At 37.1% G+C, this 11,054-nt stretch overlaps 1 protein-coding gene across 8 annotated transcripts in view; it reads right to left on the bottom strand.

Annotated features, from left to right (window-relative positions):
* Positions 1-11,054, bottom strand: part of LOC105485459 (dihydrolipoamide branched chain transacylase E2) — a 97,896-nt gene that overhangs the window by 178 nt on the left and 86,664 nt on the right. For all 8 annotated transcript variants that reach the window (XM_071072866.1, XM_071072894.1, XM_071072782.1 and 5 more), the window contains one exon: positions 4,397-4,440. The gene's annotated coding sequence lies outside the window, so the exon portion shown is untranslated. The remainder of the gene's footprint in view (positions 1-4,396; positions 4,441-11,054) is intronic.

Below are 11,054 nucleotides of genomic sequence, written 5' to 3'. Positions count from 1 at the left end.
CTAATTGTATCAGAGAAAAAAGCAATGTTTCAGACTGTTCATTGAGTACCATAATGATCATAATAGCTAATATTTATAGAGCACATTCCATGCTCCAAAAACTATTTTATATACTTTACATGCCATATCATACTTAAAAATTCTCATAAAATACTGTAATATAGGTACTTGTATTGACTAATATATAGATGAGAAAATTAAGCTTTAAAGAAGATGAACAATTTTCTTCGGGTCTCATATCTAATATATGATTCCTTTGTTACTATATAGTTCACAATAATGAAAAACTGCGACAAGTCTTCATGTCCAAATATAGGGAAAATGGCTAAATAATGGAGATTTTTAAAAAGACTGGGATCTTGAGACATCAATCTAATCAGGACACCATATGCACAAGTGGAAATTCAGTTAAATGATAACATATAGGGATTGTTTCCTTTTGTGTAAAATAAATTGCAAATGGACAGATGCAGTATTAAGGATTTTGACCTGAATCTCAGAAATGAGAGGAAAATACTCAATAATAGGAGAATGGTTATGTAAATTATGGTAGGTACATTTTAATGGAATATCCTATGGCCTTAAAATAATCGTATTGATTTTTTACCAAATTAGCAATAATCAAAGAATGTGATTCACAATTATTTGAATTATTTCCTTTCAAATTCAGGAATACAAAGACGTCCACAATCACTTCTATTCAATGTTATAGGAAAACCATAATGGAAGTAAAGTAAATAGAAAGTAATGTAGTTGGAAAAGAAAGCAATAAAATTTGCAACAACATAGGGAAACAGACACTTATCTGCATCAGTGGTGATATTACTATATTCTGCATGGAGAGAAACTTGGTAATATTTATCAAACTCACAAATGCTCATCCACGCTTCTAGCAATTTATCTGAAGTTATTCGCAGTGTTTTTCATAACAGCAAAATATTGGAAACAATCTAACATTTCATCAGTAAACTATAGTCTACCCGTATCATGGGAAATTATATAGCTCAAAAAAAGGAAAAGTATATTCATATATTATATATTCATATGCCATGATCTCCAAAATATATAGCTATCCCACAGTTTATCCATTCTAATGAATGTGAATATTTGGGTCCCAGAGCTTTGCTATTATAAGCAATACTTTTTCTAAAATTATTGTTTTTATCTTCTTGGTGTTCAAGTAGAATTATTTCTATTGGGTACATATCTAGAATTAGAATTGCTGGATCATAGTGTATGTAAATGTTCCAATTTATAAGACAGAGCCAAATTGTTTTCCAAATTGATTGTGCCCATTTATACTCTTACTACCACTGTATAAAGGTCCCCGTTGATATACATCCACTGCTGCATAAAGCAATATCCCAGGGTGGTCATAATCTGTACTTCCCTGATGATTAAGTCTTCCAAGTTAATATACAAAGGTTGTCCAGTTAAAGAAAAGACAAAATCCTGAGTATTGTTTATGAGAGGCACACCTAAAAAAATAGAGATAGAGAAAAGTGGACAGTACAAGAACAGGAAAAGATCCACTCCTAGGTGTATACCCACAAGAAATGAAAACATACGTTCTCACAAAATCCTTTATATGAATGTTGATAGAAACAGTATTCATAATAGGTAAAAAGTGGTAACAACACAAATGGCCATCTACTGATGAATGGATAAACAAGATGTGGTATATCCATACAATGGAATGTTATTTAGCCATAAAAATGAATGAAGTATAGATATATGCCACAGCATAAATAAACTTTTAATAAAATTATGCTAAGTGAAAGAAGTGAGGCACAAAAGACCACATATATGATCTCATTTATATGAAATGTCCAGAATAGGCAAATCTATAGATTCAAAAAGTAGCTTTATGGTACCCAGGAGATTTGTAGAGGGGGAAATAGGGAGTGACTGCTAACTGTACAGTTTTTTGGGTGATGAAAATATTCTAGAATTAGTGGTGATGATTGTACAACTCTTCAATAAAACTACCAAGCTGTACACTGAAAGAGAGAATTTATATATGAATCATATTTCAATTAACTTTTTCTTTTTTTATATCTTCATTTCTTTCCTTTCTTCCTTCCTCCTTCCCTCCCTCCGTCCTTTTCTTCTTTCCTTCTTTGCTCTTTTGAGACAGCGTCTCACTCTATCACCTAGGCTTGAATACATTGGTGGGATATGACTCACTGCAGCCTTGATCCCTGGGCTTAAGTGATCCTCCTGCCTCAGCCTCTCAGGTAGCTAGAAGCATAGGCATGTGCCACCAGGTCTGGCTAATCAATTACATTTTTTCAGATATACTATGCAAACACTAAGCAGAAGAAGGCTATATCAATATATTAATAGCAGACAAAATGGACTTTAGGCACAAATACTTTATAGATATAAAAGATCAATCATAGCATAATAAAAGATTCAATCCACAAGAAATATAAAAAAACTTTAAATTATATGCCTCTAATAACATGGCTTCCAAATACAAAGGAAAATTGACAGAACTAAAGGGAAAAATCAAGGAATCCAGAATCGAAGTGGGAGATTTTAACCATTCTTTCAGCAACTGATTGCACAAGCAGTCTAAAACTTAGGAAGAATACTGAAGATTTGAACCACACAATGAATAAACTTACTTAAATGATAAATAAAGAACTATATCCTACAATGACAGAATACATTATGCTTTAAAAAACACATGAAAGAGTCACAGAAAAAAAATCTCATATTGGAGTCATACAGCAAGTCTCAGTCAATTTCAAGGGATTAAAGTAGCATAAAGTTTTTTTTCTAATCAAAATATAAACTTGCTAGAAATCAATAATGAAAAGATACCTGGGAAAAAAAAGCCTATATTCTTTCAGCTAAAGAAACATGCTTTTTAAAGTTTCTTTCCTTTTTTTTTTTGAGACATGGTCTTGTTCTGTTGCATAGGCTGGAGTGCAGAGGTGCAATCTCAGCTCACTGCAGCTTCAAACTCCAGGACTTAAGTAGTCCTCCTGCGTCGGCCTTCCAAGTAGCTGGGATTACAGATGTGTGCAACCATGCCCCAGCTGTTGTTTTTTTTAATTTTATTTTTTTGTAAAGACAGGGGTCTTGCTATGTTGCCCGGGCTGGTCTCAAACTCCTGGGCTCAAATGATCCTCCCACCTCAGCCTCCCAAAGTGCTGGGATTACAGGCGTGAGCTACTGCATCCATACACGAAACACACTTCTAAATAACCTATAGTCAAAGAAGCTATCATCATGAAATTAGAAGGCATTTTGAACTGAATTAACAAAAATACCACAAATCAAAATGTATGCAATACAGGTAATGTAGTAGAGGGAAATTTCTAGCCTTAAGTATACATTTTAGAAGAAATTAGGCTAAAAAATTTACATCCATCTCAAGAAGCTAGATAATGCAAAACAAACACAAAGAAAACAGAAGAAAGGGTATATTATAGATAAGCACATACATGTATAAAATTTTAAAATGACACAATAGAATATAATAATAATCAAAAATCTCTCCACAAACAAAATGCTGGTCCTAGAGATGCCTTCAATGGCAAATTCTACCAAGCATTTGAGGGGTAAAAATAACACTAATCATAGCATGAACTCTTCCTGAGAACAGAAAAGAAATACTCCCCAATTCAGATTATGAGATTAGCATACCCTTGATACCAAACCCTAAGAATGGTAATTCTAGAAAGAAAAATACAGGCTAATCTCACTAGCAAATATATTATGGAGAAAAGTCCTAAACCATATACTGGCAAACCATATCTGGCAATGTAGGAAAAAGAAAATACTGGCCAGGCGCAGTGGCTCACGCATGTAATTCCAGCACTTTGGGAGGCCAAGGTGGGCAGATCACTTGAGGTCAGGCATTCAAGACCAGCCTGGACAACATGGTGAAACCCTGTCTCTACTAAAAAAAAATACAACAAAGGCCAGGCGTAGTGGCTCATGCCTATAATCCTAGCACTTTGAGAGGCCAAGGCAGGCAGATTGCATGAACTCAGGAGTTCGAGACCAGCATAGGCAACACAGTGAAATCCCGTCTCTACTAAAATACAAAAAAATTAGGAGGTTGCAGCCAGCCAAGATCATGCCACTGCACTCCAGCCTGGGTGATGCAGTGAGAATCTGTCTCCAAAAAAAAAAAGAAAAGAAAAAATACAAAAATTAGCCAGGTGTGGTGGCATGCACCTGTAATCCTAACTACTTGGGAGGCTGAAGTGGGAGAATCGCTTGAACCCAAGAGGCAGAGGTTGCAGTGAGCTGAGATGGCAGCACTGCACTCCCACCGGGGCAACAGAGCCAGACTCTGTCTCAAAACAAACAAACAAAAAAAGAAGACACATTATAGCCATGTTGGGTTTATTCCAGAGATTAAGGTTTGTTTGCTTACCTTTGTTTGAGAAATCAATTAATGTAATATTCTGAAGTAATAGACTAGGAGAGAAAAAAAAATGATCATTCCAATAGATGTAGAAAATTATTAAAATTTAATATCATGTGATTAAAAACAAGTCTTAACATACTATAAGTAGAAGATAATTTCTTTAACCTAACCAAGTATATCTAACAAAAATCTGCAGCAATCATACTTGATAGTGTAACATTGAAAGCCCTTCATTTAAAATTAGAAAAAGATGTCTGCTGTCACTACTTCCATTCAATACTGTATGATGGCTCTACCCTTTGCATAAAAGCAAGAAAAAGAAATAAAAGGCTTAAAGTTTGAAAAGGAATAAAAAACAAAAGGACATTTTTCATGAGTACAATTATGAACTAGAAAATCCAAGAGAATCTACAACTAAATATATAGAATTTAGCAAGATTTCTGGCAAGTCAATATTTTGAAAAATCAAGTATGTGTCCTATATTCCAGCAGAAAATTGATATTAAATTCTTAAAATATACTGTTTTTTTTTTTTTTTTTTTTTTTTTGAGATGGAGTCTCGCTCTGTCACCCAGGCTGGAGCGCAGTGGCACAATCTCAGCTTACTGCAAGCTCTGCCTCCTGGTTTCATGCCATTCTCCTACCTCAGCCTCCTGAGTAGCTGGGACTACAGGTGCCCGCCACCATGCCTGGCTAATTTTTTTGTATTTTTTTAGTAGAGACGGGATTTCACCATGTTAGCCAGGCTGGTCTCAATCTCCTGACCTCGTGATCCACCCTCTTTAGCCTCCCAAAATGCTGAGATTACAGGCATGAGCCACTGCACCTGGCCAAAAATATACTATTTTCAATAGCATAAAAATCAAATTCTTAATAAACAGGATGTGTAAAACCTCTATACAGAAAACTAAAAATCGGAGTGAAATTAAAGAAGACCTAAATAAATGAAGAGATATACATCATATTCATTGATTGAAAGACTCAATCTGTAAAAATGTCAATTTTCCCCACATTGAACTATAATCAGTCTCAATACAAATTTCATTTGGAGAAGGAGAGGAGCAATTTGACAATCAGTTTCTAATTTTTAATGACAGTTCTTAAGATACAAAATAGCCCAGACAGGCTTGCCAAAGAAAACTGGAGTGGGAGGATTTATTCTACATTCATCAAAATCTCTTTTAAAGCTATACTACTAGATAATGTTATTGGTGCAACAGACAAACATCAGTGTACCTGAATAAGGAACCCCAGAAACAGACTCATATACATATAGGCACTGCAGAACATTGTGTATTGGAAGAACCTGCCCCCAATATTTCAATGTAGGTTTTTTCTATTTTCCCTAAGTGTCGGCCGGTCTGAGAAATAAAGAGAAAGAGTACAAAGAGAGGAATTTTACAGCTGGGCTGCCGGGGGTGACATCACATATTGGTAGGTCTGTGATACCCACCTGAGCTGCAAAACCAGCAGGTTTTTATTAAGGACTTCAAAAGGGGAGGGGATGTATGAACAGTGAGTAGGTCACAAAGATCACATGCTTCTGAGGCCAATAAAGATCACAAGGCAAAGGGCAAAGCAAAGATCCCAAGGCAAAGGGCGAAATCAAAAACTCCTGATAAGGGTCTATATTCAGCTGTGCATGTATTGTCTTGATAAACATCTTAAACAACAGAAAACAGGGTTCGAGAGCAGATAACTGGTCTGACCTCAAATTCACCAGGGTGGGGTTTTTCCCCACCCTAATGAGCCTGAGGGTACTGCGGGAGACGAGGGTGTATTTCATTCCTTATCTCAACTGCATAAGACAGACACTCCCAGAGTGGCCGTTTATAGACCTCCCCACAGGAATGCATTCTTTTTTAGGGTCTTAATATTATATTCCTTACTAGGAACAGAATTTAGTGATATCTCTACTACTTGCACGTCCATTTATAGGTTCTCTGCAAGAAGAAAAATATGGCTCTATTCTTCCTGTCCCGCAGGCAGTCAGACCATATGGTTATCTTCCCTCGTTCCCTGAGAAATCGCTGTTATTCTGTCCCTTTTCAAGGTGCACTGATTTCATATTGTTCAAACACACATTTTACAATCAAGTTGTACAACAGTGGTCCTGAGGTGACGTACATTCTCAGCTTATGAAGATAACAGGATTAAGAGATTAAAGTAAGACAGGCGTAAGAAATTATAAGAGTATTATTTGGGAACTGATAAATGTCCAGGAAAGCTTCACAATTTATGTTCAGAGATTGAAGTAAAGACAGGCATAAGAAATTATAAGAGTATTATTAGGGAAGTGATAAATGTCCATGAAATCTTCACAATTTATGTTCCTCTGCCACGGTTCTAGCTGGTCACTCCATTTGGGGTCCCTGACTTCCTGCAACAATTGTAGAAATTTTTTTTTTCAGACAGGGTCTGGTTCTGTTGCCCAAGCTGGAGAGCAGTGGCATGATCTTGGCTCACTGCAACCTCCACCTCCTGGGATCAAGCCATTCTCCCACCTCAGCCTCCCACGTAGCTGGGACTACAGGTGCACACCATGACACCCGGCTAATTTATGTATTTTTTGTAGAGATGAGGTATTACCATGTTGCCCAGGCTGGTCTTGAACTCCTGGGCTCAAGTAATCTGCCTTCCTTGGCCTCCCAAAGTGCTGGGATTACAGGTGTAAGCCACCACACCTGGCCATGGAAACAATTTTTTAAGATAAATTATATTGGGACTGTTGAATATCTGTATATTACCAAAATTAATTCCATGTGAATTATAGATTTAAAAGTGAAAGTAGAAAAATAAAACATTTAGGTGACAATATAGGACTTATCTTGATGTCCTTAAAGTAGAGAACACTTTTTAAAACAGAATACAAACCATATCCATAAAGGAAAAGATTGTTATATAGTTTGAATATATGTTTCCACCAAATCTCATGTTGAACTGTAATCCCCAGCGTTGGAGGTGGGGCTAGGTAGGAGGTGATTGGATCATGGAGGAGGATCCCTCATGGCATGGTGCTGTCCTTGAAACAGTGAGTTCTTGCAAGATCTGGTTCTTTAAGTGTGTGGCACCTCCACCGGCTCCCTCTTTTGCTCCTGCTCTGGTCTTGTGGGATGCAGGCTTCTCCCTTCGCCTTCCACCAGGATTGAAAGCTCCCTGAGGCTTCACTAGAAGCCAACCAGATGCCAGCACCATGCTTCCTGTAAAGCCTGCAGGACCATGAGCCAATTAAACCTCTTTTCTTTATAATTTACCCAGTTTCAGGTATTTTTTTGTTTGTTTTGTGGGTTTTTTTTTTTTCTTGAGACAGGCCCTTACTCTGCTACCAAGGCTGGAGTGTTGTGGCACAATCATGGCTTATGGTAGCCTTGATTTCCTGGGGCCCCTCTGCCTCAGCCTTCAGAATAGTTGGGACTACAGGAGAGAAACAGTGTGCCAGCTTTTTTTTTTTTTTTTTTTAATTTTTTGTAGTGACAGGATCTCTCCACATTCTCCGGGCTGGTCTTGAACTCCTGGGCTCAAGTGAACCACCTGCATTGGCCTCCAGAAGTGCTAGTGCTAGGATCACAGACATGAGCTGCTGTGCCTGGCCAGGTATTTCTTTTTTCTTTTTTTTTTTTTGAGACGAAGTCTCGCTCTGTCACCTGGGCTGGAGTGCAGTGGTGCGATCTCGGCTCACTGCAAGCTCCGCCTTCTGGGTTCACACCATTCTCCTGCCTCAGCCTCCTGCGTAGCTGGGACTATAGGCTCCTGCCACTGCGCCTGGCTAATTTTTTGTATTTTTAGTAGAAACCGGGTTTCACCATGGTCTCGATCTCCTGACCTCGTGATCTGCCTGCCTCGGCCTTCCAAAGTGCTGGGATTACAGGTGAGAGCCACTGTGCCTGGCCCTGGCCGGGTATTTCTTTATAGCAATGCAAGAACAGCCTAACACAGATTGATAAAGTGGGCTACATTACAATTAAGAACTTATTGAAAGACATCACTTAGAAAATAAAAGGAATACCATGTACATTAGTAGGGGAAGATATTGGCAATATTTGTAACCACCAATGGACTACATCTAGATTATATAACAAACCCCTAAAAATCAACTCAAAAAGGTGACAAAAAATACAATTGAACAGGAAATTTTCAAACAATAAAATCCAAATGGTAGAACTTGCCCTGTGGATAAAAAAAAATCCAGCTGACCAAAAACATATGAAGTTGTGCTCCACCTTAATAAAAACATAATAAGATACCAATGAACATCTGTCAGAGTGGCTAAAATTCAAAAGGCTGACTATACCAAGTGTTGAAGAGAATTTGACTTACAGAAATCCTCACGCATTCCTGGTATATTGGTGAAATTGTAAATTAGTATTAACTATTTTGAAATACTTATGTACTAATATTGAAGATAAGCACAGCTTATGATCCAGCAATTCCATTCAAAGGTATATACCTAGAGGAAGGGAGTCTCCACCAGGAAACATGAATAAGGCTGTTCCCAGCAATGTTTTTCAAGATAGTTTAAAAAATTAAAAATAAAGTAAAACAATGTTTTAAAAGCAATAGCTGGGCATGGTGGCTCATGCCTGTAATCCCAGCAGTTTGGGAGACTGAGGTGGGTGGACTGCTTGAGGTCAGGAGTTCAAGACCAGCCTGACCAACATGGTGAAACCCCATCTCTACTAAAAAAATATAAAATTAGCTGGGTGTGGTGGCACATGCCTGTAATCCCAGCTACTTGGGAGGCTTGAGGCAGGAGAATCACTTCAACCCGGGAGGCAGAGGTTGTAGTGAGCTGAGATCACACCATTGCACTCCAGACCGGGCAACAAGAATGAAATTGTCTTAAGAAAATGTGGCACATATACACCATGGAATACTATGCAGCCATAAAAAAGGATGAGTTTGTGTCCTTTGTAGGGACATGGATGCAGCTGGAAACCATCATTCTTAGCAAACTATCACAAGAACAGAAAACCAAACACCGCATGTTCTCACTCATAGGTGGGAACTGAACAATGAGATCACTTGGACTCGGGAAGGGGAACATCACACACCGGGGCCTATCATGGGGAGGGGGGAGGGGGGAGGGATTGCATTGGGAGTTATACCTGATGTAAATGACGAGTTGATGGGTGCTGACGAGTTGATGGGTGCAGCACACCAACATGGCACAAGTATACATATGTAACAAACCTGCACGTTATGCACATGTACCCTAGAACTTAAAGTAGAATAATAATAAATAAATTAAAAAAAAAAAAGCAATGGCAGTAGTCATCCATTGAATTATAAAAATAGCTAGAATTAAGGGGGAAAAACTGTGTGACATTGGAGATATGGTGAAAAGATGAAATTTCTTCTCCCAGTAAGCAAAAAGAAAGGCAGTCAGAAATTGTGTTGAGGAAGACACTGTACAAGAAAACCACAGTCTATATATAAAGCCAACAAAATGTGGCATGATTTTTTAGCAACTATTGAAGTGGAGGAAAGGAGAATCTATTTTAACATTCTTCTTTGGTACAATGAATATAACATTGATACTGAGAAGGAAATGTTGGCTCTACAGAAAACAGAAATTACATAGTAAAGCCTATGTGTTGGTCTTAAACTTTTGAAATAAATTAATCTATAAAAAAGTAAGGAAGACTTATTGAGGGTTACAGAGCAGAATATTAATGCCTTATATCTTGAAAACATAAAAGTGACAGTACTTTTAACAGAATGTGGAAGAAGGAAATGAGGAAAAGAAGTAAATGATAGGAACACCGATATCCACATCTTCAAAGTGGGGAATCAACAGATACTGTCCGTACCTTATGGAACAAGAAATAAAGTTTAAAGTATTTGCTTAAAGTTATTAAGGTAATCAAGAGAGAAGCTAAAAATAGGGATATAACCCTATGGCAGTGTTAAGGGAACTTAATCCCCACCTCTTATAATGAAGCTCCACAGACAATGTTTAAAGTTGATTAAAAAATAGCATGCAATTGTCTTTGAAAAAGAAATATGGAGATAAGCACTGAAAACTGAATTCCAAAATGGTTAAAATGATTACTTCTAGAGAGGGCTGGTGATAGAGAGGAATTGGATAGATAATATTGCTTTTCATTATTAACCTCTTCTAAATTATTGATTTTTTAAACTAATATTATGTAGTATATATGTGTGTGAGACAGACAAAGAACTATATTACAGAAAAAAGTTTAAAATTTCAAGATTAAAAAATAATTGGCATATGCAGGACATTGTTGAGAAAATCTCTAAGCAAGGCATGCTGAACTTACTCAGGAACAGAATGCGAGATCTCTTTGCTGTGAAGAAACCTTGGGATACATACTGGTAATCCAACTTCCTGAGCATATCGCAATCAATTTACAATTTATTGTCTCTGATTTAAGAAAGTTTGAAGTTTTTGCTAAATACTCAAATAATAAAAATATTTTTAAAATCCCAAGTATCTACACTTATACATGTATTTTACTAGACATGCAAAACGATTCATCCATTTGCGAATTCAATTCCTCATTTGCCATTAAATGTTGCTAATCCATCAGTTTTCCTATAACGATCAATTTCCCCTAGGGAAACACAAGTCAATAATGATGTATTTCTTCCTCCAGCACAGGATTGTGCTCTCTACTTTGATTATTACCATAACAGAAAAAAG

This window comes from Macaca nemestrina, chromosome 1 (genome assembly GCF_043159975.1).
Source record: "Macaca nemestrina isolate mMacNem1 chromosome 1, mMacNem.hap1, whole genome shotgun sequence".
NCBI classification, from domain to species: domain Eukaryota; kingdom Metazoa; phylum Chordata; class Mammalia; order Primates; family Cercopithecidae; genus Macaca; species Macaca nemestrina.
Note: the sequence above shows the minus strand (reverse complement) of the source record. Positions and strands in the feature narration are given on the sequence as shown.